This window comes from Amblyomma americanum, chromosome 4 (genome assembly GCF_052857255.1).
Source record: "Amblyomma americanum isolate KBUSLIRL-KWMA chromosome 4, ASM5285725v1, whole genome shotgun sequence".
Classification (NCBI taxonomy): domain Eukaryota; kingdom Metazoa; phylum Arthropoda; class Arachnida; order Ixodida; family Ixodidae; genus Amblyomma; species Amblyomma americanum.
In genome coordinates this window covers 38,866,157-38,882,258 of record NC_135500.1, presented here as the reverse complement: position 1 = coordinate 38,882,258, position 16,102 = coordinate 38,866,157, and the positions used below count along the sequence as shown (strand labels likewise).

The window sequence follows — 16,102 nt, the reverse complement described above, 5'->3', positions numbered from 1 at the left end:
TGACTGTTGGCTCCCTTCATAAATTTGTCAAACGGGCCCCTCATTTCCTTTAACTTGTCTGCTAATAGCTTAACGAGGGTCTCGGTTCTGGCAGTCTTGATGCCATAGGTAGCATAAGAGGGCTCTCGCACAGTTTCCGCCCTCCCCGTTAGATGACGTTCTACGTCACGCTCGCGGTATTACAGGACGTGCTACGTCCGCCGCTATGGTCGAGGGTGGCGCTGGTGAACACTCTCAAGGCTCGCTCACACGCAGTAAACATAAATACCCACGAGAGCAGCAGATTGGACAGCCGTCGCCGTAGCTCAGTTGGTAAGAGCACCGGACGCGATATTCGGAGGTCGGGGGTTCGGATCCCACCGGCGGCATGGTTGTTTTTTCTGCTGCTTTAGAAGTAATTTTCTTTAAGCAATTTATTAATCTAAGTATTATTCTCCCACTGATAAGCATAACACATTTAAAAAAAAAAAAATTAACGTTCCCCTATGCACCTTGGTTTCGTTGACTGTTGGCTCCCTTCATAAATTTGTCAAACGGGCCCCTCATTTCCTTTAACTTGTCTGCTAATAGCTTAACGAGGGTCTCGGTTCTGGCAGTCTTGATGCCATAGGTAGCATAAGAGGGCTCTCGCACAGTTTCCGCCCTCCCCGTTAGATGACGTTCTACGTCACGCTCGCGGTATTACAGGACGTGCTACGTCCGCCGCTATGGTCGAGGGTGGCGCTGGTGAACACTCTCAAGGCTCGCTCACACGCAGTAAACATAAATACCCACGAGAGCAGCAGATTGGACAGCCGTCGCCGTAGCTCAGTTGGTAAGAGCACCGGACGCGATTTCGGAGGTCGTGGGTTCGGATCCCACCGGCGGCATGGTTGTTTTTTCTGCTGCTTTATAAGTAATTTTCTTTAAGCAATTTATTAATCTAAGTATTATTCTCCCACTGATAAGCATAACACATTTAAAAAAAAAAATTAACGTTCCCCTATGCACCTTGGTTTCGTTGACTGTTGGCTCCCTTCATAAATATATATATATATATATATATATATATATATATATATATATATATATATATATATATATATATATATATATATATATATATATATATATATGAGTTCAACGCAGCCTTCTGTCCTGCGCCTTCTCACGACACAGCGAACGCTCAAACATACGCGTTACATCCTCGTTACACCACCGTTTTATTTTTTGTGACTAAGTGTGGAGATAAGACTGCTTGGAGCCGGATGGAAAGGGGGGACGTCTTGAGGTAGGAGCCCTGGCTCGCCGCACCCATGGTACAGCAGACCACGCGTGCGGCACAATACGGCGTGAGAGGCGAGATCAAGGTGATCAAGGCACAAGTAATCCGGAGGGGGTGGGTTGGGAGTCAGCGACGCGAACACAACACAAATTATACCGCTGCGACAGGACGGTAATGTAGGTAGGGCAGGTTAATCCATGGGCACTCCCAGCAAGAGTCCGGTGGGCTTCCGAAGATCTCTCCCGCTTATGACCGCAGTGGACGGCCACGCTGCCACCAACAACACGCCACAGTCGTCGGAGGCGCTGAGGGATGCAGAGTGCGCGCTAGGAGTCGCCCATTGCCTTGAAATCCGCTGCCGCGAACGACGCCTGTAATAGCGCCTTATGGTGTAGGGCCGTGAAGCTGTGCAAAAGACTTGCGATGCGCCGCGTGCCGCTGCACCAGTTCCAAAAGGAATTATGTGGGCACGCCGAGGTGCGCGGGAAAGCTGCCATGAATCCGTAGCTAGGAAGTTCACGACAGCCCAGTGATGAGAGCAAGAGCTGCCGCGCGCTGGGGCTTGCGCGCGAGCGGCTAGGGACTGCGCGAATACGTGTGCGCAAGATTGCTTCCGTCCAGCGAGGAAGCCGGGCGAGCGACGGGAGGCCCATTACTGCGCCTCTGCTAGACAGCGGCGCAACGAGGACTGCTGGTAGTTGGAGATGCCTGCAGGGACCGTCGCACCGTGTTGAAGTTGGAAACACTATTGAAGACGGGCACGTTGGTGACCGCCGCTCCCGGCGATGCGATGAAAAGGCAGACCGCCGTCGCCTGCCTGCCTGCAGCACGGAGCCGACGGCCCACGAGAGAGATGCGGGGTGAACTGCGCTTCCTTCGGCTGTTCGAACAAAACTGTCCGGTCTCTCAAAACGGCGAGTGCAAACGCAAAACCTTCTCTCCCCGTAGCTTTTGACGCGATGGAGAGAGAAAAGGGAGCGAGGAGTCAATTTGTATTTTTTGTTGAAAAACATTGGTCACAAAAACGTTGTCCCAGTTACCTTTCTGGCACCAAAACGCTATGATTTGTTTTTGTTTCTCCTTAACACCCTCCAAAAAACGTTTCTAGGACATTAGTGGGCGCACTTCCCTTTTGCTTGTGTTTCTATGTCCTGCCTACGGCCTGTAAATGTTCGATAAATGTTGTACTGGGACAGGGACATTCCATCTTTTCTGGGAGCTCCTGGGGAGGTACGTCGTTTGCTGGGTATCTAGGACAACCGGCATTATGCGCCCCCACTGATACTTCTTCCCTACATCTGTTAAGATACTCATGTATAATTCTTTATTTTCTTCTTTTTTAAGTTACGCGTAAGTTGTGTGGTCAACAACAACAGCTGGAAATATTAGTAAGCTTTCCGTCTTACAAAAAAGAGCTTTACGCCTATCCTTTGAAGTCCCTTATAGCTCTCATACTGCAGTTTTACTCAAGAAGCACCACATAATTCAAATTTCATCAATGTATGGCTACAAGCTATGTCGTTTGTATAAACTCTGTTTACTAAAAATTAATGATGCCATAACAAGCTTAGCACGGCTAGCGGAAAACTTCCACGTTTATAATGTTCGCCATCCCGAAGCGTGGTACGTCGCCAAATGCAGAACCAATTATGGACATCAAATGTTGAAATTTATACTTCCCACACTTCTAACTCACGTATTAAAAGAAACTAACATTGACATGTCTGGTATACCACCAAAAGAACTGTGTGAAATGTTTGTATAGTGATGCCATTCACTAACACTTTATTTTCTTTTTTTCTACTGCTTTGCTCTTCGAATGATTTTGCTTAACTAATTTAAGTGTTTTGTCCAAGCGTCCAAGTGTACCTCCTTAGCCTAACGCTTCTATGCTGTCCATGTGCTAGGGGGTCAGGGCTCCTCAAGCTGTTTCTCACAGCTTTTACCTGCCCTCCTCGTAACTATTTTGTTGCGGAAGAAAAATTAAAAAAGCTTACATCAAGGGCAAAACTTGACCACACACATAGACAAGGTTATTAACGTAGCTATTGGCTACTGTGTACCCACATATTCTTTGCGCGGCTACTGGAGCTGCGCTTCATACATTATGCCTTCTCATAGAGCCGACGTACACATCAATATTATTTTCGAATTTTCAATTTTTACACCAGTGTTCTCCTGCCTCAACCACAGTATCATTATAATGAGCTTACACGGAGAAGGAATATTGTTTTTCTTCCATGAGTAAGCGTACTCACATCGGTTCTATACATGGAATATTTTTATTATAAACCAAGAAGAATGACACACAAGTTTCACTTCAAACAGCCGTGCCAAACACATCATAACCCTCTCCTGTTTTTCAGCAGAGAGGGACCAATGCCATCAGTATCAATGATGTCATTCCCACCAAACACCAGAGTAGTCAAAGAAAGGACACTAGTGTTTACGGCATGTGGGAAGTGGCTTTTATTGTTGAGAAAATATACTGCCGTCTTATGGCACTCAATATATCAGCCATTGGATTCCAACCACAACTTAGCAGCAATCACAAAGATTAAAAGGGAAACATTATCACCCTTACTAAACTCCATTGTAGAAAATGCATACCAGTCTCCACAAGCAGTATCCACACAACACTGGTGAACATCCACGCGCAGTGAAACCTCAAGTGGATGAAGTGTACAGGAGCAACACAAAAAAAATTGCTCATGTAAATCGTTCCAGAACCCGAGCTACAGAGAACACATAGCAACTGCTCTCAAAGCAATAAGCTGAATATGCAAACGACATACAAAATGTGGGCGGCAATAAAGTTATATAGGCTTTCATAAAGCCGCATGAAGCATTCTTGACAGCATAAGTCATTCTTAAGTTATGAAACAAAAACAAACCCCAGCAGTTACAATGCGTGGTGGGCATTTGAGGTTCCAGAAAACGTTTAACTGAATAATAGGCATTCATTCTGGTGGTTTTTTATCGTTTACTGTAAAAATTTAGCTCTCAGTTAGAGTCTAACCCTAATTTACAATTTCGGTACATTAGGGCAAATTTATGTAGCATTTACTATTGTGGATGCACACTATACTAAGCTGCAGGATGCTGAGTGACGATTTAATACTTTATGAACTACCTCTGTGAAAGCCAGTGTCAACTAGATATGCCTAAAACCTTTCTTTCTGTAGGAACTGTGACATGTCTTGTGTCATGTACATTTCATTAATTGTCTTTCAATGCCTGAAAAGCAGTAGCCTCATAATGGACACGAATGCAGCAAAAGTAATCATAACTGCAAAAGGCGAAGTGGCCTCTTTTATTGGTGTTAAGGCGAGTTGCGTCTCCTGCCTGCAGTACAAGTCATGCTTCATTGCGCACATGGTCTCCATCTCTCTCACCCTACAGCGCTTACATGAGAAACGGAAAATGCCATCGGTAGAGCACCCTATTAAAAGGAACTGGTGTGAAGCGATACCTGTCTTGCACGTGTCAAGTCCTTGGCTCTGTTTCTTGCCATTTGTGTATGAAACAGATACACTGTCATCTTTCGTGTTTCAACTAGCAACGGCTAGGGTGCCGATAGGTTTGCTTCTCAGGATTTGAGTAAGAAATGAATGCAGTGGTGCCTTATTAATGTGGACACTCTATTTCTCGAGCGAAAGTGTCTATAAAGCGAGAAGTCCGTAATAACGAATCAGGAAAAAGCAAAAAATAGCTGTTTGAAAAATCGTTTTATGATTACAGACTCCAAAGCACAGTGACGGGCAGTGAAGTGGAAATTGGGCAATCTTAGCAGCTCAGGTGCATTATTCTGGTCGCCATTATTTTGAAAAATCAAACTGTTTAGGGTGAAGCTCGTTTGAAGGGCCTAGTGGTCAATGAGACGGCTGATAGTGCCTGTTGATGTGAAGTATCTCATACTGTGACTGTTCACATCGCAATAACTCTATACACTTGGCTGACAACTGCTGAATGTGTTTTTCAACGAAGCATACGTAATTCTTTTCTACAGTCATTCAATGTGGCAAACGGTAATGTGTGTCGACCTGCCACCGTAAAGCATGAAGCCATGCACACACAGAAAGGCGACTACTCAGGCATTTGCACATTCGCCTGCCTTTCGTTAGTGTTCTGCACTCAAATTGTAAGGGGCGGAACATCTGGTAGAGGCACTCGGGATTTTGTTCTCATCGCTCTCCATATTAAAGGGGCAAAAATACACGGGTCCCAAGGGGCTCTGTGCATTTTCACCGTGCCCATTGTCCAGACAACTAGTTGCCATATTAACGAGGCGTAAATACACTCAAAAAAGTTTGGTCTTCGGAAAAACAGTCAAGAATTCGAGTAGTCCATATAAATGGGGATCGTATTATCGGGGCACGACTGTAAATGTATCATATGGATTTTGCATGCGGAGTACTTGCACAGACTACAGATGTATAAGTAATCATTCTAAAAACAACTCACACCAGACAGGGACGACGTATGGAAACGACAACACGAGCGCTTGCAGTGAAGGGGCAATTTCGATATCTGAGCCAATCTAGAGAATGTTGCGTGTGACAGACTCTATTTGTCTTTTGCCACTGTTTGTGTACTATATATTTCAACTACATGCTTCAGGATGTCTTCCAGCCTTCTCCATGAGATCTTTAGCTTGGTGCCTAGGCACTTCCATCGAAGTAGTTGAGCATGGCTGGCGGTCCTTTTCAGCTGCACTGTTGGAAAAAACCATCAGAACCGCAAAATTTATACCTGTAAACGAAGGAGCACTCGAGTTTTCAGAAATTGCATAAAAATACAATTATGGGTGAAGACAGCCTCGACAAAGTATCAGGACGTGTAGGCTGTGTGTTTTCACTGTGAATAAAAATTCTAAGTGCATATAAATCTGACAGCTCCACAAAAGGGTTGGCAAACGAAATCGGTGAAAAAATTATTTAATTGCATCATCACAATATGTGATGTTTCAGAAAAGAAAAAAACAACAGCCCATGCCCCCGCCGGCCTATAGTGAAGACAATCGACTTCTGCTTCTGTAGGCTTCTCTCGGCATGTATTTTAACGTATATACCGTTCGAGTAGCATGTAAACACGTGTTTACTGGTGGACATATCTGAGCGGAATGCCTGCGTAAGCGGCAGCTCTCGAGGCCCTCGCTCGGGAACGAGTTTATGGTATCCGATAGCTGTGATGGATACACAAACGAAAAAGAACGGTCATGCAGCACGCAGACTTCGCGAGTATCAGCTTTCACGTATCAAATATCGCCCCCCCCCCCCCCCTCCACGTACACGATCTAGGCTTCCACTTCTGCCACCTTCGCTTTCTCAACTTTCTCTGAAGGGTTACCATTTCTGATTTAGCGTTAGCACAGGAAAACTCATGCAACCTAGAGAGGCAGCCGACACGATCGATCACGCAAAAATTTTGGTGAACTACTTCGGCGCAAACGCACTGTGTTAACTCTCTATCCACGCAGAAGACCGAATCTTGATCTTGGAAAGCATGTTTATCTTTGTGCGATCGCGTTATTTTGCCCGGGGTATTGCCCGTGGTACATGAGCGAATGTGCCGCATGGTTTGGGAGGGAAAGGGGTTGCAAGCGACGCCAGGTGGTCTCCGGCACAGTGTAAGAATAGAAAGGCGTCTCAACGAGCGCTCTGCAGGTGGCGCACAACCCCTCGCAGTTCTCGGCTCTCGGCCAGATGGCGCCACACACTGCGGCCCCTTTTGAAGTTTAGAAACAGCGAAGTAAATTGGGCAGGAATAGACGTTAGCAAGGAAATGTTGAAATATTGTGGAAATATACATTGAAAGGCAAGGAACACAACTAGTTTAAATACTGAGCTTAGCCAAAATGAGTAAATAACCAGAAAATAAGACGCATATTTTCCGATAATTCTCAGTGTTTACCAGTCGTTCTCGTGGCCTTCAGGTTATTTAGCGTACGTGTGCGAAACATTGGGACTTCTATCAATTCGCTTGCCACCAGTCCGGTAAAAAGTGCGTGCCTGTATTGATGGGTCAACCGTAATTCATTAACACGCCACACCGAAAAGCATTCAGGGGATTTAGTCCAACACGGCGTGCAGGATGAGCATGCGGACCGCAGTGGTCAGCGATCTGAGCAGAACCTGATAGCTGCTATTTTCTGTACTACAGACATTAAATAAATAAAACTTGAAATTCTTGGCATAGTGTGAAAATATCGCACGCACGCCAAAAGAACGCCAGAAGAGCTCAAGCCTGACTGTGAATGAGTCTGCATGCTATATACTGAAACAGCATAATATTGCAATCGTAACCTCTATCGGCATTTCTAGCTATATTGTCAAAGAAAGTAAGGCACTATAAAATTGGTGTCACTCATGAGCGAAAGAGCACATGTACGACCTACACAACGTACACAGCGCGGAAATTAGACCTCGTTTTTCTCGCTAAAATCCCGACCTTTCCACGCTGCAATCAAGAATACACTTAGGAAAGCTTTGAGTTCCCTCAGTGTCTGCGTCCTGTTGCCCATTTATTTTTTGATTTGCTTTGCAGTACTGATGCATCCTCATTGACCCATAGTCTATAGCTAGTGTAAAAACTGAGCCATAATTGTCTCCTTGTGATCAGGGCAAGCGAAAGAAAAACTGTAGCTTTCTTCAGCGCACGACGATGTATCTCTTCCGAAGCAATAGAACTCGCGAGTCAGCCGTCAAAAAGAGATTTAAAAAAAGTCAGCAGCAAATAGTAGTAAAAAAAGAATTAGGATTAAAAAAAAGTCACCAAACGCACAGCAACTTTAGCTTCGCCGCAGCGCTCCTGCGCCATGCGCTGCAGCAACCCAACCGCACAAAACTATATGAATAAAGCTCGGCTGAGTGAGGTCTACGATCCTTGTCGACCCGACTGGAGGAGATGGGATTGGCAGTGTTGTCAAGTGGTCAACTTTGATGCGCTCAGCTTTCGAAAAGTATACGCTTAATTCTGACACCATCTATAGTTCGAGTCGATGGAAGCCCCAAGAGCTAGAAGGTAAAATGTTTGGCGACACTTCAAACAAGTAGTTGAAGCCGCGCGATGTGGTGTCCGAGGAGGATGATTCCTGCGGGCCCTCTTCTGTAGGCGGGTCTTGATTCGCCGCATCCTCTTGAGGACCGTTGAGTAGCTTGTGAAGAAGACGGCGTTTAGTTGACACCGGAATATCGTGCCTCTCAGCAGGCATTCTCCGTTCCTTGCTGACTTTCTACAGGCGTGCAGAGCAGTCAGTTAACCTTGTTGTCACCGCGTCTTTCGCCAAACACGCTCGCCGCGGTGTGCATACGAGTACTTGGCATAATTCTCATGTTTTCGACACGAGATGAGGCTCGAAGTGCTTCATTTCATTTCATTTATTTACCCTCAGGGCCGTTAGGCGCTACAGAGGGGAGTGGGAATAACATACAAGTACAAAAACAAAAACAGCAGCTAAAAAATTTGAATATAATTACAGCACACAGTGGTTTAAGATCAATAAAAGCACTACCAAAAGGCAGCATTACACAGAACAAACCACAAAACAAAACAGCAGCTAATAAAATAAACAATAGATATAGACAGAGACTTACATAAATTTAGTAACATCGTTACGAAAGGCAACAGTGTCAGTAATTTCAGCAATATCGTGGGGAAGGTGATTCCAGCTGACACAAGTTCTGGGTATGAATGAATCGTGAAAACACCTCGTGCGATAAGGAGGGATCAAAGCTTTGTGGCGGTGATCAATGCCTGCTGAAATATACGATGGTCTTTTTAACAACCTCTCTTTAAGATAAGGATTATGATAAATTTTGTGAAAAGTACATAATAAAGCTGTTGACCTGCGATGGGAAAGGAGCGGTAGGGAAAGGTTAGCTTTCATGGCAGTTACACTACTAGTACGATGATAGTAGGAAAGTATGAAACGACAACCGCGGTTTTGAACTGATTCTAAGTCAGAAATGAGAGATTCGACTCCAGATTTCCACACCGATGAAGCATATTCCAATTTAGAGCGGACCAAAGCTTTGTAAAGTAGTAGTTTTAATGAACTCGGTGCACACGAAAAATTTCTGCGAAGGTATCCAAGGATGCGGTTAGCGTTATTTATAATGTAGTCAACATGAGGTTTCCAAGACAGGTTAGAAGAGACATGAACATCCAGATATTTATAAGACGGCACAGTTTCAAGAGTGATGTCATTAATGCAGTAGGTAGAGTGTGTAGTAGACAGACGAGATATGGGCAAATGCTTGCATTTAGTAATATTTAGCTTCATATTCCACAGGCAACACCAATCCAGCTTCTCACATAAATAGTCTTAATGTTGCAGCAAACAGCCCTTACGTGGGATGGCATTTCTCCACAGCTTCGTCTTGTGGTGCCTAAAACAGCGACGACTAACTTTTCTTTGCAGGACTTGTAGCCTGTCGTGCATCCCGGAGCAAAACAATTTCGTCCCATTATCGAAGCACTGAAGCACTGGCGACAGCACCGTACACCACAAGAATCGAAATACAGTCATGTTTCAGTCAAAGAACAACAACACAGACCGCATTGAAAGTCCGTGCTGAAGAAAACTTCCATTCAACGGCGCGTTCACTGCAAGCAGACGACACATCTATACAGGCGGCGGGAGGGCCCGCTGTTGTGTGCCGCTATCTGTCCGCAGGCAGCGAAACTGCGAGACTCTTCGCGCAACGTTCGGAGCACAAGACAAGCGGCGCCGTTGGTACACCTTTCTATTCTTACACCGTGGTCTCCGGGGTTTTTGAGAGCGATTTAGCGGTGAAGGAAAGGTGCGTCCTTCGAGGCGAAAGTGGTGTGTTATGTCGTGAAACGAGTTCAGGTCATCCTTCGAGAAACTCGGGTCAGAGGAGCACACTACCCGTCCGAAGAAACCTCGGGCGCAATCCTGGGCTGCCTCGTACCCCGGGTTGCTCGAGTGGGTCGGAACCCACAGTAGCTCGATCTCCCTTGCGGGGGTGTGGTGGGTGCTTCTGAGGATATGGAGGCAGATGGGGGAGACGCAGCCCCTCGCAAAGTTGCGTATGGCTGCTTTTGAATCGCTGAATATATTGCCAGCTGAGGTGTTGTCTATGGCTAATGCATTTGCCGCTTCCTCCGCCGTCTCGGAGGAGGTGGTGTATATCGTGGCGGCTGTTAGGGGCGAACCGGTCCCGGCGGCTATCGCGTACGCTTTGTGCGGTGTTGCATATTTCGCCGCGTCCGCGTCAGCGACCGCGGGTTAGTCCTTGTATTTGGAGTGTAAGGCGCGAGCCCTCGCCTTGCCCCTTCCCTCGTGGTGCTTTGGGTGCATGTTTTTGGATAGGTGTTTGACAGTGAGCATTCTGTGTACTTCGGACAGGAGTTGTTCTGAGACTTCGGCTAGGGGTTCGGCGTTGGTCTTTATACGGTGCAGGATGGCCCTACCTGTCCTGGATAGCGTGAGACGGGCGTATTGGGAGGTGAGGTGTGCCTCGCCCAGTTCTGGTAGTGTGTTGCGTATGGCCAAACGCTAGCAATCTGTCGGTAGGCGTGTTGTGAGGAAGACTGAGCGGCGTCTTGTAAGCTTGACGGATGAGGCATTCTTGATCTGCGCCTGATAGAGGTGCTGGTACGGTAGAGTGCACACGAACCTACTGAGGACGAATGACTGGATCAGTCGGCAGCGGTCGTTCTCCTTCATGCCGCGTCTCTTTTTGCCTTTTCGTTGTGTGAGCGGGGTGGTTTGATTAACCGTGGCGGCTAGTTTGCCTGTAGTTTTGTTATTATTGCGGTTGCTCTGAATGAACATCCCGAGAATTCTTATGGCGTGTACTTCCTTGATAGGCTGCTCTCCTACTGTCAAGTGTAGTGGAGGCGGGGGTGCCTGGTTTCTGAGGCTGCCTCTTGGCCTGTCTCTGAGCACCAGAAATTTCGATTTGGGATAGCATTCGAGCTCCACGCCCGGGGCATCCGACTCGATGACGTTCACTGCCTCCTGCAGCGTCTCCTCTATTTGGCCGTCGATCCCCGTGGACATCCACAGGGTGATGTCGTCCGCGAATAAGCTGTGTTGTAGACCGTCGTTTGCGGCCAGTTTTGGGGTAGCGTTATTAGGGAGAGGTTGAATAGGAAGAGCGAGAGGACCGAGCCTTGCGGCGTGCCTCTGCTTCCTAGGGGGATGGAATCCGAGGTGAGGCCTCCGAGTGATAACTCGGCCGTTCTCTCCAAGAGGAAAAAGCGAACGTAATTGAACGTTCTCTCCCCTGGGTAGATTCGCGAGAGGTTTGTGTGAATGGTTTCATGCGAGACGTTGTCGAAGGCCTTTTTTAGGTCTAAACCCAAGATGGCTCTCGTGCCTTTCCTGCATGCGGGGTCTATGACGTCCCTCGAGAGTTAGAGCATCACGTCTTGCGCGGATAGGTTCGCACTGAATCCTACCATCGTGTGTGGGATGAGGTCTCGGTCTTCCGCGTAGCTTTGTAGCCTGTTGAAAATAACGTGCTCCATGAGCTTTCCCACAAACGACATTAAAAATATGAAGCGTAGGTTTTCTACAGAGAGTTTGTAATTGGTTTTTTGGGGAAAGGAAATGGCGCAGTATCTGTCTCATATATCGTTGGACACCTGAACCGCGCCGTAAGGGAAGGGATAAGGGAGGGAGTGAAAGAGGAAAGGAAGAAGAAGGTGTCGTAGTGGAGGGCTCCGGAATAATTTCCACCACCTGGGGATCTTTAACGTGCACTGACATCGCACAGCACACGGGCGCCTTAGCGTTTTTCCTCCATAAAAACGCAGCCGCCGCGGTCGGGTTCGAACCCGGGAACTCCGGATCAGTAGTCGAGCGCCCTAACCACTGAGCCACCGCGGCGGGTCAACTACAGAGAGTTTCTTGCCTGGTTTCGGGATGAATGTGACCCGCACCACTCCGCACCACTTCAGGAGCAGGGCCGGATGGAGTAACCAATAAGGCACTCAGAAACCTAGACCCGACGTCGGTGACACCACTGACACACTTGATGAATTCGTACTTAAGGGAAGGCGAGATCCATCAGGTGTGGGGACATGCTAGGGTCACATTCTGCCGAGAGTTTCTTGTCTGGTTTCGGGATGAATGTGACCCTGGCATGTCCCCATACCTGATGGATCTCGCCTTCCCTCCAGTACGAATTCATCAAGTGTGTCAGTGGTGTCACCGACGTCGGGTCTAGGTTTCTGAGTGCCTTATTGGTTACTCCATCCGGCCCTGCTGCTGAAGTGGTGCGGAGTCGGCCGAGTGCGCACCACACTTCGGCGTCCGTGATGTCCGCGTCTAAGGTCTCGTTTGGGAGTCACTCGTACGCGGGAAGCGGGTCTGTGTATGACATGTTAAGGTATCGGTAGCGCAGGTCTGCAAGCAGCTCTGCGTCCGTACCCTTGTATTGGTGTATGAGCTGTGCAAGTTAATCACGTTGAGTGGACTTTGTCTGCGTGGGATCTAGCAGTTGTCGGAGCAGGAGCCACGTTTTCTTGCTGCCCAGTTGTGCGCTTAGACTGTCGCATATCTGTCCCCATTGCTGTTTCTCCAGATCTAGCGTGTACGCTGCGATCTGTTTTCCTAGCTGCGCTGCTCGGCGTCTGAGCCGTCTGTTGCGATACTGGGTCTTCCAGCGTTTGAGAATGGTGACATTCCCCTCCCTCATGTGCAGGAGTTTCGTGTCCGTGGATTGATGTAAGTCCGTAGTCTGTGTGTCTACCGTGGTGGCTGAGACGTACTCGTTGAGCGTGCGAGTCCACTCAGAGAGGTAGTCTATGTGCGTGGGTGGTGGTTGTGGTGAAAGCACTTATTTGAATATTGCAGAGAGGTTGCGTGGGGAGCACTCCGTAGTGGGCCGCTTCCCTTACAGTACTAGCTGGAGTCCCTTATTTAGGGACCCCCATTGGTCTGAGCCGCCACTCGAGCTCGCTGAACTAGGGCTTGTTGGGCCGGTAGGTTCAGACAGCTGAGCATGGCCGCCTCCCAGTCCTCTCGGGTAGGGGAAGGGGTTAGGGGCGGAAGAGAAGGATTGTGTTGGCATGCCCAGACCATGTGGAACGTGTCAGCCACCTACCCACAGAAAGAGCAGAGACCAGAGAAGGAAGTGCCGAAATGTTTGAGCACTGCCGGGCACAGTAGAGTGTTAGTAAAAAGTCTAAGCAGTATTCTCTCGTCCGCTTTCCCTAGCCCCTTGAGAGGAGCCGGGTACTGACGGTGCGAGTCCCGGTAATAAGCGGAGATATCTTTGAAAGTTAACAGAGGGTACGAGTCCTGGTCCAGATCGGTAGGGTCTACGTAGGGGCCCGGTTAGTGAGTGCGCGGGTGACCGAGTTGGCGGCCTCATTCCCTGGTAGGCCCTGGTGGCCTGGAGTCCAAATGAGAAATCGGGTCGTGGTGTCCTGATCCCGAGCTGCTCTCCGAAGTATTCGTTGCGCTGTTGACGTTATCCAGCCTAGTTCATAATTCTGGCAAGCCCCTCGCGAGTCAGATATGATGAATTTAGATTCAACGTGGGAGGCGCCTAGGGCGATTGCTATCTCCTCCGCGTGGGTTGTGCTAAGTGCCTTAAAAGTGAGACCGTTCACCTGTCTTCCCTCGTGAACGACTGCGGCCCTGTACCATCCTCCCCTGGAATGATGTGGGCCCGCAACGTCTACATAGAAAACGCTGTGTTTGGAGCCATAATGGCGGTGCAGGGCATTCGCCAGCGCCTGACACCGTCCATTTTGGTCCTCTCCGTCCATTTTGGTAGGAAGGGGTCGAACACGGAGGGCGCCTCTCCATAGTTCTGGCACTCGTACCCTTTCCTCAATGTGATGGTCATGTTGTATATATGTAGCCGGCCCAGTAGGCGATGACCGGGCACGGTCTGGGCAAGACGCGTATATTGATTAGTGAGGTGCGCCTCGCGCAGCTCCCGATAGGTGCTCACCACCCCCAGTGCAAGGAGCCTCGCATTTGAGGTAGAGATCGGGAGGTCGAGCGTCCTTTTTATCATCTTGCGTAGAGTAACCTCCAAGATGTCTTCGTCATGCTTGCGGAGCAATCCACGGAGCAATCCAGGCAGCATTCGCAACCAGGCAGAGGCTAACCGCCTTCTTCGTTCATTGCAGAAATGCGCGTTTGAGAAGCGGAATCCGAAGCTGCTACCGTCACTGCTGGCGGAACCTACACGTGTCCACGGATCGTCCCCCTCCCTCCCTTCTCTACTGGCAAGCCGCACCTGCGCACTACTGTCCGATATCAACGGCGTCCCCTATATAACCGCAGCACGACGGTCCCCACATCATTCACGGAGCAATCCAGGCAGCCTTCGCAACCAGGCAGAGGCTAACCGCCTTCTTCGTTCATTGCAGAAATGCGCGTTTGAGAAGCGGAATCCGAAGCTGCTACCGTCACTGCTGGCGGAACCTACACGTGTCCACGGATCGTCCCCCTCCCTCCCTTCTCTACTGGCAAGCCGCACCTGTGCACTACTGTCCGATATCAACGGCGTCCCCTATATAACCGCAGCACGACGGTCCCCACATCACTCACGGAGCAATCCAGGCAGCCTTCGCAACCAGGCAGAGGCTAACCGCCTTCTTCGTTCATTGCAGAAATGCGCGTTTGAGAAGCGGAATCCGAAGCTGCTACCGTCACTGCTGGCGGAACCTACACGTGTCCACGGATCGTCCCCCTCCCTCCCTTCTCTACTGGCAAGCCGCACCTGCGCACTACTGTCCGATATCAACGGCGTCCCCTATATAACAGCAGCACGACGGTCCCCACATCACTCACGGAGCAATCCAGGCAGCCTTCGCAACCAGGCAGAGGCTAACCGCCTTCTTCGTTCATTGCAGGTGTGTATCCTGTATCTTTGATTACAAACATTGATCTTAGGCTACTGGATTGCTCCGTTCGTGTTTGTGTCCAGCATGAGTGATAAGCCTCCTTCAACCATAAAAGAACTTGTAAAGGCTATGACTGACTTGAGTGCACAGTTTGACTCTAAGCAAAGTGAACTAAAGCAAGATTTAAAACATGTGATTGAATCTGAAATGGAATCTGTCAAAACTTCAATGGGCTTTATCAATGAAAAGTTCGAAGAATTTAGAACAGAGATCTCTGAGCTCAAAAAGACCCTGTCTGAGGTGAAAAACGTAAACCAGGAAATGAAAAAAGAAAACAACCGACTCACAAATGAAGTGAAAACTCTCAGGCACGAATTAACTGAACTGCAGCAGTACAGTAGAAGAAATAACCTTGAAATCAAAGGCATCCCTCCAGCACCCAGTGAAAATCTGATTTCAGTAATGACATCGATCTGTCATCTCTTGAGCACCGAGTTCGATGAATCCGATGTTGAAGCTATCCATCGTGTGCCCTCAAAAAACAAGGACGAACCCAACATCATTGTTAAGTTTGCCTCCAGGAAAATGAGAGACAGCATTCTGAAAAAAGCGAAAAAGCAACGGCTGAACACTACACTTCTGAGCTTTGATGATCACGAGAATCCCGTGTTCACCAACGAACATTTGTGCCCGGCAATCAAAATTTTGCTAGGTAAAGCACGGAAAGCCAAAAAGGAAAAACAGTGGAAACACACATGGGTATCTGATGGCAAGATCCTGATGCGCAAGACAGATACCTCGCATGTTCTACATATAACCTGTGACGCTGATCTTGCTCAGGTAGTCTAGAAACATGGCTTTTTCCGTTGAGGAAATCAGTGCTAAGTGGCGCGAGAGCGAAAACCTTTCCATTTTTCATTGCAATGTCCGCAGCATAAATAAAAATCTAGACCAACTCCCTGTACATTTATCGCAACATTCTTTCCAGTATGATCTTAT

The 16,102-nt window shown here is 48.1% G+C and overlaps 1 non-coding gene across 1 annotated transcript; it reads left to right on the top strand.

The window, feature by feature from the left end:
• Positions 1-796: 796 nt before the first annotated feature.
• Positions 797-869, top strand: TRNAR-GCG (transfer RNA arginine (anticodon GCG)). Its single transcript has one exon. It is a non-coding gene; the product is annotated as a tRNA-Arg (tRNA).
• The last annotated feature ends 15,233 nt before the right edge of the window (positions 870-16,102 follow it).